Raw genomic sequence first — 14,765 nt, forward strand, 5'->3', positions numbered from 1 at the left:
GAAATGGCGTTCTTTGTGAAAAGGTTCAAGAAATTCATGAGAAAAGGAGGCTATTCAAAGTACAAGAGAGACATGCCCAAGAAGAGAACATCAAGAAGGGCATGCTATGAATGTGGCGAAATTGGTCACTTTATAGCCGATTGTCCAAACAAGAAGAAGGGAAAGGACAAAGAAGACAACAAAGTCAAGCCATACAAGAAAGACAAGAACAAGATGTACAAGAAGAAATATTCGGGTCAAGCACATATTGGAGAAGAGTGGGATTCCAACTCCGACTCGAACTCCGATGATGAAGGAGTCGCCACCATTGCTATTCATGAGCTTACACCAAGAAAATCACTCTTAATGAGTGATGATGATGATGGAGACTCCCCAAAATGCTTCATGGCTAAGAACCGCAAGGTAAAATCTCAATCTAAGCTCCTAGATAGTGATAGTGAGTATGATAGTGATTGTGATAATTTGTTCAAAGGTTTGAATAAAAATGTCATGGCTAAAATAAAGGAGCTAATGGATACAATAGATAGTCATGAAGAGACCCTTGAGAGACAAGAAGACTTGCTCATCCTTGAAAAGGAGAGAAACCTTGAACTCGAGGAGCTCTTTGCTAAAGAGAAAGAAAAAGTTGAGAAATTGTCTAAAGATTGTGATTTAGCCAATTCCTCAATTGCCGATCTTAAGAGTAACAATTTCTTGCTTCAAGAGAAATTATCTTGTTTAGATGAAAATTATAGAACTCTTGAAACACAAATTGATATTCTTAAGAAAGGCTCTTCCAACTCTAGTGAAGCAAATTTACTATCTAATACATCTACTAGCAATGGATGTTCTCGTTGTTCTAACCTTGATATGAATGCTTGTACAACTAATATTGAATCCTTGCAAGCATTACAAAAGGAAAATGAGAGGCTAAATGCTTTGGTCAAATATGGGTGCATCAAAACTTATAAGTCAAAGGATGCACTTTACAAGACTATTCAAGCCAAAGACAATAAGCAAAAGAGAGGTCTTGGTTTTGACCAATACACAAGCAAGCCAAATGATCATGTGTTATTAAATGGAGTGGAATGCCTCAAGTTTGTCAAAGGAGGCAAACAAGTTGATCACCCCACTCAAACAAGGCAACCGAAGGCTCATGCCCCCCAATGTTCCTTTTATGCCTCATACATGCTAAAGAGAGACCACCGTGGTAAAGTGGTTGCTCTCTATGTTGGTCCCCGCATAAGAGATAGAATTATAAAAAGGAATGTGTGGGTGCCAAAAGTGCTTGTGACTAACGCTAAAGGACCCAAACCAAAGGGGAATATGTTTGAGAGGGTTTATAGAGTCTAGAACTCACGCCATCCTAACAACATGATTCCTAACTCAAATCTCACCCAAATCCTCATTTTAGCTCCAAAACTCAAGAACTCGGGCACTTTGCTACCAAAGATTTAAACTTGGGATTCATCCAACCAAAACGTGCATTTATGCCATGGGAGCCTAGGAGACTCACCCAAGCTGCTTTGCCGAGCTTGGGGACCGTCAGTTGAAGGAGGAACAGAAGCACTAGTGCCCAACAACACCACAGGCAACCGACCAGGAGACATACGCCTATAACATCGCAACCTCATCTTAATAGTCTTCAACATCTTCACTCACTGAGCAGTAGCACACATGTCGCATGGCATAGGGAAAATAGCAAGTGTGAGCACATGATGCGCTCAGCAAGTGTGGAAAAGATAATGATATGCAGACTTATATTAAGAATACGCTAACACATGGTATATTTGCACAAATACGAGTAATGAAAACATATTTGGACTCAAAAGCATTAAACAATTATTAAGTGAATGTAACCCATACATTCCAACATCTAGCATACAAGGCTCCCCACCTTGCATACCATAACCGTCTAGTACTCCCTGTACTATAACTAAAACCACAACCAAATCCACAACCAAATCCATAACCATAACCTATAATCACAACCCGCTAATTATGTGAGGATCCAAGTCTCTCATAACTATGAGCACGGCTGTTATAATAGTTTTTTACACTCTGTAGAGGTTGTACAACTTTCCCATGAGTCGTGATTTCATCACCTGCAAGAAGATGACTAAAATCTCCATGTTGCAATACTGGCCAAGCACTATACACACGCCAGTGGTGTGTTGCCAGGAGATCACTACGAAGTCTTTACAAAGAATCCTCCCAGTATGTGTCACGAACACTCCAGGTTTCACCGTTAGGTGCTACCACCTAGAAGCCCCCTCTTGTGCCATGTGGTTTCTAAGAATTACCTTCCCTCATCCACGCCTCCCGTCTAGCCCACACAACACTGGAAGAACCCTAATTAATCGGCTAAGCCTACCCATATCAGTCTCGTGTTTGTACGGAACATCTCGGGTTGTCGCGCCACGAACCGGTCCTTACTTAGGTTACTTGAGCAAACACTAAACCAACATCATAACCATGACAACCATCGAAACCACTTTGCTCAAGGCCTATGGTTCCATGTTGCTAGACCATAACAATTTAACTACTATTGTTGCATATGTTCATTAGTCAAGCTTATGACACTTCCCATCCCAAAGCATGGCTAAGCAATCTACCTAATAAAAATACCTAACCATAAACCATCTAGGTTCCAAGGGATGATAAGGGAAAATCTAGGAAAAACCCTAACATAGGTGACTACCCATCATATTGACAGACAATACATGCAATTTTGTAAAAAAAACATTTAAAAACATAGGTTGAAGATGATCAAGGATACTTGAATTTTATCCAATGCTGCTCAATGTTGTGAAAATCTTGGTCTTGAAGTCCCTCGAACTGCTCCGGAATGTTATCGACTAATCGCGAGAGCTACCGACAAACAACACAAAGTAAACACTAAGAACAACATACCAAACATCATCAAAACACTTTAAAAATACTATGGTTGGATAGGGATGATTTTAGAAATATTTATACGCAAGAATCGCCTAAATCGGAGTTAAGATGAAAAGAGAACAACTTTCGAGAGATGGATTAGATTGAAAAGAAAGACTAGTTTACTGGAGTTATCTTCCTATGGGAAAAGTTGATTGTGAAATCATTGCGCTAAGCTTGACAACATCATAATGCATGGTTCAAGAAGTGTGGGGCAGACCAGACTTCGCTGACTAGGCTAAGGAGAATGATGTGGTGCTGACTTGGCATGCTATGCAAGTACCATCTTGGATTAAAGAAGGGATACGTTGAGATCTAGTATCGATCACCTATGATAGATCAAAAAGGCTGAAGGTTGTGCTTCTAGATTAAGGATACTACCGGTGACTCTATGTAGCGGTGGTGGTTCGGGTTATGTCGGAGATGGCGATCGGGCGCGTGGCCATAGATATTGATGTCGGGCTTCAATGGTGTTTCAGTGAAACGAGGGAAGCATGGCGTAGAACACAGAAAGACTAATTCAGCGGTATAGTTGGTTTCGGAAGGGGTCATCCAAGGTAGCGGCTAAACAGTGATGACTGCTGCTAGGTTTGGTGGTGACCGCGAACAAATACAGGAACGAAGACACTCGCGTTCCAGGAGATTGGCTATAAAATTTGAGAAACCGTTTGAACAGAGATGTTCATATATCCTGGGAACACAATGCTACAGCATAGTTTTGGGTAGATCATCCACTGAGAGGAAGAACGATCATCAAAGATGAGACGGGTGATGACTGCGACGTGTAGTGGTTGGCAATGGCGTCCTGGTCGTGTCGCTGCACATACAGGGATGGGCTCCTAGGGTCACGTAGAAGACTCAATGGGACATACCGTGACGCGATTGGTGCATCCATACGGCTTTCGGATTGACAGGGAACGCGAATGCAAATCCAGTGCTCGCGCAGAACGCGTTCAGAAACCGGACATCAGGTATGTCGACCTTGATTACGGTGGTTTGGCTACTCTACTCGCCGACCTGGTTGGTGAGGGTGTGGGAACATCATGGGATATGCACCGGTGAAAGGGCTTGGTGATTTGACCTTTGATCGGCCGGGAACGTTGATGCCAATCGGCTATAACGCGGCTGTCCACGACGGTGACGATCGTGGCGGCGTAGATCGGGCTTTGGCCGAAGCTAGGGCTTGGCTAGGGATTTAGTATGATGCTAAATCAGTAGTAAGGGAGGAGAAGAATGGGTCCTCACCTTGCTTTGATGGTCGAGAAAGGAGGATTCGTGGAGAAGACGACGAGGTAGCGCATCACGGGCGGCGGCGACGGCGGCTCCAGCGAACGGTAATGCACGGACAGGGCAGCAGCGACTTCTAGTTTTTGGTGGCGTGTAATAGGGGTAGGAGAGGGAGTGCAACTCATATTTATAGGGCTAGGGGTGCTGGTTGAGGTGGAGTCCAAACCGAACACGAATCGGATTTGAGTTCGAGTCGGTTACGCTTTCCTTTTTCGTAGCTCTCTATTCCGATGATGATATCTCCATCGTTCGGATTCCAAATTAGACATTTCTGGACTCTAAATTATAGTAATCGAAAAGGTCTAAAACTTTGGTATTCATTGGAACTTCTGAAAACGCCATTTTGATTTTCAAAAATGCACCACAAGATAAACTGTTTAAACTTAGACTTACCTACGCAGCACTGATTTCGGGGGCCATAACTCTTAGCTCCATTATCCAAAAGGGGACTTCCATAGGTTCAATTCGAAGCTCTCGACGAGAACTACAACTTTGGTATAGTCAATATTTGCATTTGAGGCCGTTTTAAACTCCGAAACTTCATGAGAAGATGATGCTGTCCAGGACTCCGTGAAAATTTACAGATTTCGTGAATCCTTTGTTGAGCCATCTAGAAGACTTGGCTAAGGGTTTGGACTTGAGCAAGATTGAGCCTAAAGACACTTTAGCTATATCTAGGGTTTAGAAAAGAAAGTTTTGTAGAGAAATTTGAATAGGTTTTGAATTTGAACTGAGTTTGGAGTGAATTTAAGAGAAACAAAAATGAGGTTGAACAAGAATAGAAGTAGATGAGGAATTTGAATTTGGATTTGAGTAGAATTTGAGAAAGAGGAGATATTGACTTTAAAAAATTTTCGGCGGAACCCGGCGAAGCTGGGGAGCAATGGATGTAACTTTTTCTGTAGATGTCCGTGAAAATTTTTTTTGCCTGATTCCGAGTTCGTATGAGAAAGTTATGACCATTTTACTGAACCCCTATCGAGTTAGGGTTTTTTTTCAAAGCACCTCTTGCAGAGATTGACCTCTTTAAGGTATTGCAAGCAATAGGATCGCGAGATGAACAAGGAGGACAGCGGTGGCAGGGCAATTGATACAAGGCGGCTTGCGACCTATCTAGGGTTGGCGTGGCGGAAAGTAACACAAGACGGCTCGCAGTGGCAAATCGAGTAATGTGGTGGCTCGACTTGTTGGTGGGGATGGTGGTGATGGGATAACGGCGTGATCAAAAATAGCCCGGAGCGTTGACTAAAGACCAAGAACACGACTCTAAAACCAGCAACAAGACTCGACCACGGACACAAACTCAACAACGCGCAACTGAAAACAAAAATTGCAAAGGCACAAAGGGTTCTAGGGCAACGGAAATTGACGGATTTTTTTGGCTTTTTCTGGACTCTAGGTAATGAAAAACAGACTAATCTAAAGGGGAAAACGAAATTACCTAACGGGCAACCTGAAAATCTGATACCAGTTGATGAGTAATGTTGGCCTGATCTTCCGATAGGTAGCGATAAGTCGGTGGGTGGAGAACTCGACGTTGATGATCCAAAGGTTTCGACCCGAACAGATCGTCTCCCTTGCAATCACTACACTACATCTCCGTTGGTTATCAACCGTGTCGCGCGGTTGACCTCGCCAAGAAGGCTCAATCCCTGCAAGCGTACCGAGAACACAAGCAAGAACGTAGAAGATGCAATATAAAATATTACGAATAGAATTCAAGCACTCGAAGTTGGGGTTCCACAAACACTTGCGGCGGCCTAGTCGGTCCGAAACAAGAGCGAAAATCTCACAATCTGTGTGTAGATCAATATCTAAGCAAAACCCAACCCTAATTAGGGCGGCGGCTACTGTATATAAAAGACTAGGGTCGGCCAAGGACCCCTGGACGCGTCCCTAATGGACTCCAACACGTTACACGGTCCAACGGGCCAAAAGATGGTGGCGCAGCACCATAACAGATTCTGGACGTCCACTTGTTTTGACAATTACTGTTGACTCAAAAGAATTTGGACATGGGAGCAGTCCTGTTGGAAAGCTTATCTTCTTAGCTTTCCAACCATGTGTAGAACGTCGAAAACGGAGTCCGTATGCTTTCTGGGCGACGATTTTAGTGCAGAGTGGTCCTGGACTCCGAAACGGACTCGAACTTGATTGGACCTCCACCTTGGCTTGGGCGCCCTTGCTGTTCTTCTCCCGTGTTCCTAAGTAATAATACATCACAATTATTCAGTAGCATCCCATCCTCATCAAAATATAAAGGAACACTAAGGAACGAGCTCACCTCATGATTTAGTTGACGTGCACGAGCTCGTGTCAATGGACCTATTGTTGGACGAATACTCGGTGTGTGTGTATCCGAAAGAGTGATGTCCTCATCATTTACCTGGCTCCTAACAAAACTCAGCATGCAATGCACACAAAATAATATCGTATATTGATTGATTGATTAAGAAAATAGGTTTTAAACCTATACTACTGTTGAAGCTATTCAATAATCTTGGAAAATTTTAAAAAGTTGTAAATTCTGAAAATCAGGGTGTTACAAGAGGGAGGAAGAGCTCTTGCTCCTTGGCTTGGCCGGTTGAGGGAGAGCACGGGAGTGGTTGGGCTGCTGCCCATAGAGAGGGAGAGATGGATGGTGGGACCACATGTGGGGCCCACGTGTTAGAGAAAATGGTCCATTTTAATTGCGAATTCCATTATTTTCTCTCCCAAAATTCTTTCTCTTGTCTGATTGATGTAAAACGAATTGCACTAGCGTTCCAAAATAAAATTACACAAAATTAAACACAATGCTTAAGAAGCATGATTATGCTTAATTAAGTGATTATGGATTTAGGACGTGATAATGACCTCATGCTACAAGGGATTAAGACCACATCTTCAACCACTTATTCATCCATTCAAAAGCCTTGTCATTCGAGTTGCCCTCTATACTCTGAGCATTGCAGAGACATCCAGTAGGGTGATGGGTGAAACACATTTCTTCCTACTCTACGGGGCCGAAGATATGCTTCCCTGTGAAATGAAGATATGCATCGCCGACAGGGATGAACTCCTAAGGAGAGAGGATGACCTTAACAACATTGAAGAAAAGAGGACTCAAGTGCTGATGTGATTAGCAAAATATAAACAATCCCTCTCGTGCTACTATAACCAAAACGTCCAAAAATGAACATAAAAACAATCCCGCTCATGACCTTTATGTGCCAAAGAGGCTTTCCTTTGCATAGGGGCGGTGTTCTAAGTTACGACTTTGTATGACATAAAAAGGTCCTTATCGCATCCACAAATTCCTGGGGGCCACGAAGCCTCCCACTCACTTCAGACCTAAGGTTGACTGAGAGTAAGCTCCCCGAGTAGTAACAAAGTTCTCCTACCTAGCCAAAGGGAGAGGTGAGTAGTACTAAGCGTAATAGGTTGTTAGGATTTGCTTGGTATCGAGTCCCTAGGAAGTCCCACCATTTCATTTATATACCAACATTTCAGATAACACTTGTTTATTAAAAAAAGAGTAAGTTTTTTCTTCCCAAGCACATGTTACAAAAGAAAGCCTAAGGGGATGCAAAGAAGGGCATCCCATCTACGTAGTCCTTGGCCACCTCAATCATCGCCTCCACCAATTGGTTGGACTCCTCCTTAGTCTCCCTTGGGAAGATTTCTCGGAGAACATCCATGTCCACCTCCGAGTAGTGAGCCTTGAGGATTGTTAGTACCTGGACAAGTGCCTCCTACGCACCCATCCGAGTGTGGTGGGTGATGTGCTTAGCAACTGCCGGCTGGAAGTTGTCGAAGGCCTCGACCATCTCCATCATGATGGTGTCCTCCATGGGGCTGACCCTAAGCCCAACCTCGCTCAAAGTGGTATGGAACAACTCCAGGGCAGAGGTGAGGGACCATTAGGTGGAAATCGTCCATAACTCTGCCTGGACCAGGGTGTCTCGGGCCTTAGACAATTATGCAATAAAGACAGTCGGCTTGTTAGAAAGGGATATTACGCAAAGGGACAAGTACTAGATATAGAGCACCTACCTTTCAACTTCACATCTAGGCTGGAGCACAGCTAGACCTTCTCATCCTCCTGCTCGGCTAGCCACAAGACTTTCTCGGCCTCCCGCCCAACCAACTGCTCCTTCAGCTGCTGGTTCTCTGAGTCGAGGGCATCCATCCCCAATGCAGTGAGCTGCATAACCTCAGGCTAGCACACACAAGAGGAACATGTTGGGTAATGGGTAGGCTACACTAGCCTAAAACAAAAAATTTATATTGCATTCACCTAGGAAACCATGCTAGTAGGAGATCATAGATCGTAACCAATCGACATGCAGTGCAATGGAAGAAGAGTTGGAGTAGATCGATCCAATGTCGTGTGCATCAAACTCCTCGAATAGCTTCTCGATCAGATCCGCGACCAGCCCAGCCCAGGTGGTCACGCTCCTCAACCAGCTCCGAGCAGGTGGTCACGCTCCTCGACCAGCTTCAAGCAGGTGGTCACGCTCCTCGAGGCAATCGCTCGGCCAGCCATCGATCAGGTATGTAGCTTCCTCGACTAGTTCTGACTGGTCACGTTGTGCTCCATGACCAGCACCGTGTGGTCATGTCGTGCTCCATGACCACGTGAGCAGGTATGTCGACCAGCCGAGCAGATGTCCTCAACCAGCCAGCAATAGTGTCATGATCTTCACGCTGAAGAGATTAGCACCGCTATAGCAGCAACACTTGTACGATATCTACATGTACTGGGCAGAATCGTTAGCGCCGATGTGCTAGCACTGCGCGCATGACTAGGATTGTGAGAGATTGTGTGGAGGGTTGCAGCTAGGGTTTCAATGTGGCTCACCTCAGCATGCCCAACCCCACGTCTCTCCTTATATAGAGCTCGTTACCTCAAGGGGTCCAAAGATATCTCTCCCGTTATCAAAGAGGGGCAAATTCCATCTTGATCACTTACACCCCACGACATATTTCATGGCAAACCCGAAAACTACATTTATGACTATCCAGTTATGGAATAGTGTTTGCCACCCCCAAAGTATGCCACTACACATTCTGAGAATCAATGACGATCTCAGGTCTAAGGATACTATATGTACACCATTTGAGATAACAACTGATGGCGCATCATAAATAATAATCATATCAGTATCTCAAGGTGGGTCTATCCAACATCATGTTCTCTAACATAAATATCCACTTTATTGATATGGTATCTCTGTATATATGATCCGTGAAACGTGATCATCAATCAATACATGTGCTAGTCTTATGAATCATCACAATGATATGTGACCTGGGATCAATTTAGAATACATCATGATACAAGTAAAGAGTTCCATAAACAAGTCACATACTTGCCAATCAATGTAAATGATAGTCATTCTTAGAATAATATATTATTCAAAAGTACATAAACATAAATATGATACAATCATCTCTATGATTGCCTCTAGGGCATATCACCTTCAGAATAGACTACTAACTACTTTGCATGTTATTTCATACCTCGAGAAGGGGCCTTAGGAACTCTATCAGGTCGTGGCTCCATTTGATTGCGTCCCTTGTGATGGGATTGTTGGCCTGATCTTCCAATAGGTAGCGATAAGTCGGTAGGTGGAGAACTCGACGTTAATGATCCAAAGGCTTCGACCCGAACCGATCGTCTCCCTTGCAATCACTACACCACAGCTCCGTTGGTTATCAACCGTGTCGCGCGGTTGACCTCGCCAAGAAGGCTCTATCCCTGCAAGCGTACCGAGAGCACAAGCAAGAACGTAGAAGATGCAATCTGAAATATTGCGAATAGAATTCAAGCACTCGAAGTTGGGGTTCCACAAACACTTGCGGCGGCCTAGTCGGTCCGGAACAAGAGCGAAAATCTCATAATCTGTGTGTAGATCAATATCTAAGCAAAACCCAACCCTAATTGGGGCGGCGGCTACTGTATATAAGAGACTAGGGTCGGCCAAGGACCCCTGGATGCGTCCCTAATGGACTCCAACATGTTACATGGCTCAACGAGCCAAAAGATGGTGGCGCAGCACCCTCACAGATTCTGGACGTCCACTTGTTTCGACCATTCCTGATGACTCAGAAAGAATTTGGACATTGGACCAGTCCCGCTGGAAAGCCTATCTCCTTAGATTTTGAACCATGTGTAGAACGTCGAAAATGGAGTCCGTATGCGTCCTGGGCGACGATTTTAGTGCAGTCTGGTCCTGGACTCCGAAACGGACTCGAACTTGATTGGACCTCCACCTTGGCTTGGGCGCCCTTGCTGGTCTTCTCCTGTGTTCCTAAGTAATAATACATCACAATTATTCAGTATAATCCCATCCTTATCAAAATATAAAGGAACACTAAGGAACGAGCTCACCTCATGATTTAGTTGACGTGCACAAGCTCGTGTCAATGGACCTATTGTTGGAGGAATACTCGGTGTGTGTGTATCCGAAAGAGTGATGTCCTCATCACCTTGGACGATCTCCCACCGTGACACCTAGGGCGGCATTGCAATTAGAGGATCTTCTGTGTCTAAGGTAGTCGTGGCTTCTAGCTCCCTAGTCCCTACGGCAGTTGAAGTCGTGGGCTTGATGGTCCTGACCACATATCCTTCCACTGAGAGGACTCCCCCTTTCCTGGAAAAGTTGTCCCCAGGGCAAGGGTACCTGGGTTCCCAAGGATGGGTCATGATGTGGACGGCGGTAATCGCATCTTGATCATCTTGCAAGTAAGACACCAATATTTACTTTAGAACACGGGAAGACGGCTAACACAAATGCACGCACCTCCTCTTCTTGAGCTGGAGCAACACCTTGAGTGTGATGAGGCTCGCACCCTGCTTGGTCACCTCGGCTCATGGGGTGAGCTCCTCAGTCCCGATCTTTGAAATGACCAGCGCTCTACCAAGCGAGGTCCCCATGCTGATCACCTTTCTATGGTCCTGGCTCTGCACCTAGCCATGGCTCTACATAAAGTTGTATTTTTATGAGAAGGAATCCAAAGGGTCAGGGCAGACTCACCTGAGGAGAAGGTCATAGAGATGAAGACACGTGAAGCACAGATAGAGGCATGACTGAAGATGACACTGTTGGAGGCCTGGGTGAGGTGGCCAAACCACTCCCTAGCTGGTCGGCGCTAGTGGCACCTGTGGCGTCCCTCGACACATTCTTGTCGGTGGGATCCAAGACCACTGGCGCTATCGGCATACCTTCTCCAACACTTGGGCCTGATGCGGTGATAATCTCGACTAGGTCCTCCTCCTCGACCCGCACCCCGTGTTCTCGGCCTTCTTGTTGGGTTTCCCTGGACCCAAGTATTGCATCGTATGTGTAGACCGTTGCTTCACATCAGGACTACCCATAAAAGGAAAATAAAGAATTCATGAGACTTATTGATAAGATCTCCACCCTTGCCTCGGCATCCATCTCCAAGATGGGCACCGGATGTGTGGGCAAAACTCCCCGGGGGTCGTCTCGAATAGGAAGTTTATCCTCAGAGCCTCCTCCATCATGGGAAGATCTGAATTAAGAACTAAATCATAAGAAACAAAGGATTTCCAACCCCCCACCCCCCGAGAACAAGAGATACATGGGACAGACGAGTACCTATCTCACCTTCTTGTACCGGGTCTTCCCAAGTCGTGAATTGCTAAGTAGCTGATACCCATGAACGTAGGGGGCTCAACCACCGCCTGATGAATTCCCCAATGACGTCCCACACTGTTAAGCCTCACACCTTCAACTACGTGATCTTGGAGATGAGTGTCTAGATCGTAGCAGAGTTATACGACACCTCCATATAGGCTGGCGCCGAGTATAGCCCAAGTACACCTCACACAAGTGTGTGAAGACGCTGAGCATCATGATGGAGTTGGGGTTAAGATAGATTAGCTAAATTTCGTAGAATTGCAACACTAAACGAAGGAAGCTAGAATGGGGAAATGGAAGTTGCATTGAAAGAAATCAACAAAAACCATATCCCAATTTGTGTTTGGGCTAGGGATCTCTTGGCCTTCCGCCTGTTGGCAAGCGACCAAGGTGCGTGAGGGGATGTAATAGCCCAAATTCCTAAATCCAAGAAAAAAACTTTTTCAAAACAAATTAAAAAGAGCTTTGCAAAATTAAATAAATCCCTAAGTATGTATGTGTTCTTTATTCATATATACATATATGTGTGTATGTGTGTTATATGTATAAATACATATATGCAATGAGGGCTTTTTCCTATAAAAGAATGTCTATATATGTATATATTTGATTGCTTGTTTATATAAGCTAATATAAGTATATATGTGGTATATATGCTGTATTAATAGATATACATGTGTATATACATGAGAGAGTAGAAAAGATAAAATGAGAAGGAATAAAAAAGCTTTTAGAATGAAAAAGGCCAAAGCCCATCACCTCTCCTCTCCTCTCTGCTCTCTGATCTAGCCCAAGCTAGCCCAGCCTGCTCTTTCTCTTCTCTCCCTCTCTGCTTAGCTCAACGTAGCACAACAGCAAGCAGTCGGCCACCACCGCAGGCACCGCCGTCGTCGTGTCCGAACCAGAGGTCGACCACCTAACCGCCAAACGGACTTGCTAGGATATCTATAAGCTCAAGCCTACGCCAATGCTAGAGCCCAAGCTAATCATGTGATGTGCGCTTGAGTTCACGCTGCCCGCCTGAAATCCAAACCAAATCCACGTGATAGAGATAGAGGCGAGCAATGGATCAAAAGGCAGAAGAATCCTAGAGCTATGCGCGAACTTTTGCCCAAAAGATAGAGACCCGAGCACGTTTGAGACCTCGAAATAGAGTTCGGATCACCGTTGCCACCCTTTTCAAATCCAAGTCGAACTAGAGATTAGGAGAGCCGCCCGCCTATAAATATACGACCCTAGAGCCTCCCCAGATCACCCCAAAGCTTTTGCCCAACTCGCTGAGAAGAAATCGATGCCCAGATCCCCTCCCCGACGAGCTCCGAAGCTTCAAGTCATCGTGCGTCATCGCCAACCTCTCTGGAGCTTCGTCACCGCCGACGGGTGACCTAGGTGAGTTCCTCGAACCTCCCCGATTCTTTTCCGCCACTCGTCGGAGTAGCTAGATCATCGAAGTGCCATTTTGGCGAGGTTCCGAGCGTGCACCACCGCGGGAAGAGCTGCCGCCATCTTCTGTTCGTCAGAGCCGAGAGCCAACACGTGTGAGCTTTTTGATTTAAGACTGAGAGTCGAGATTAGAAGCCCCTCGTACCCCCTTCGTGATCCTATTTGAGAGCGCCACGTGGCATACATAAACCCAGTCAGTCGGTCCGTCACCTCACTTGCCAAGTCAGATGCCACGCCAGCGATATTGTCTGATGTGTCGTGCCATGTCAGCATGTAGTGCCTAGTCAGTTTTTCTTTTCTTTTTAATTGCTTATTGACGTCATAAATAGTAAATATTACGCAATAAATATGTTTTTAGTATCAAAATTATTCTAAATAATAATAATAATAATTAGTAAATTATTTTCCATTAATGTTTAATAATGTTTTATAGGTTTATTTAATTCTGTTTAATAGTGTTATATAGTTTTATAATTCAAATAAATGCTAGAAAAATCCAGAAAAATCGCAGAAAATAATAGATGGCTTTGGAAAAATTATAGAAAATTCCTAGCAAGGTAATTTCATCTATAGTTAATCTTTTTAATCCTATTTTAATCTTTAGAAAATCACAATTTGTCAACTGTAGCTCCGTTCTGACTTGTTCTTTCACCGAATTGTTCAGAATAGTGTAATCTTATGAGTGATGTTGTTTGTTGTGTGATGTTTGGTTCTTTTTAGATCTTGGTGTTTATGTGTTGTTATTTTTCTACGTATATTGCGAGTAGACGCCAACATTCAGGAGGAGCTAGAAGGTCTGCAGGATCAGGATTTTGAAGACCCAACTGAGTTTAGTGAAGACAATTTGTGTTCTTGATCATTTTTATCCTAGTTTTATAAATGTTCTATTTTATAAACATGCATGCTAATAATTTATTGGAAATCCCAAGAGTTAGGCTTTACGCTAGTTTTTCCCTTATCATCCTTATTGCCATAGTATGGTTTTGGGTTATGGATGGGTAGGTGATGCTTAGCATTGTTTTGGGATGGTAATCATGATATTTGTTCCACGAACTTGATAATAGTCCTATGCAACAATGATAAAATATGATGGAATAATTTTGGTAGCAACATGGTATAGGCATTTGAGCAGGTGATATTATGAGATGTATGGTTGGGAAAGTGGTAGTTTTGCTTAAATCTAAGGACTGGTTCGTTTGGTGATCTTTTTGTATTTACAGTAGAACCACAAGCCTGGTATGGGATGGGCCTAGCTAAGTAATTTGTTTACTCTCAGGATAGTGTAGAGCAGGCAGAAGGGCGGTGAATGGACGATGTCTTGGGATCCGAAAGGAGCAATAGGGGGCTTTCGCTGTTGAGGTAGAATCACGCGGCAGTGAAACCTTAGTAGGTAGACATGCTGAGAGGGGGCATTGTAAAGGCTTTGTAGTGGATTCCTAGTGCACACCTCGGTAGTGGGTATGAGTTCTC

This window comes from Phragmites australis, chromosome 19, assembly GCF_958298935.1.
Source record: "Phragmites australis chromosome 19, lpPhrAust1.1, whole genome shotgun sequence".
In the NCBI taxonomy this organism is placed as follows: domain Eukaryota; kingdom Viridiplantae; phylum Streptophyta; class Magnoliopsida; order Poales; family Poaceae; genus Phragmites; species Phragmites australis.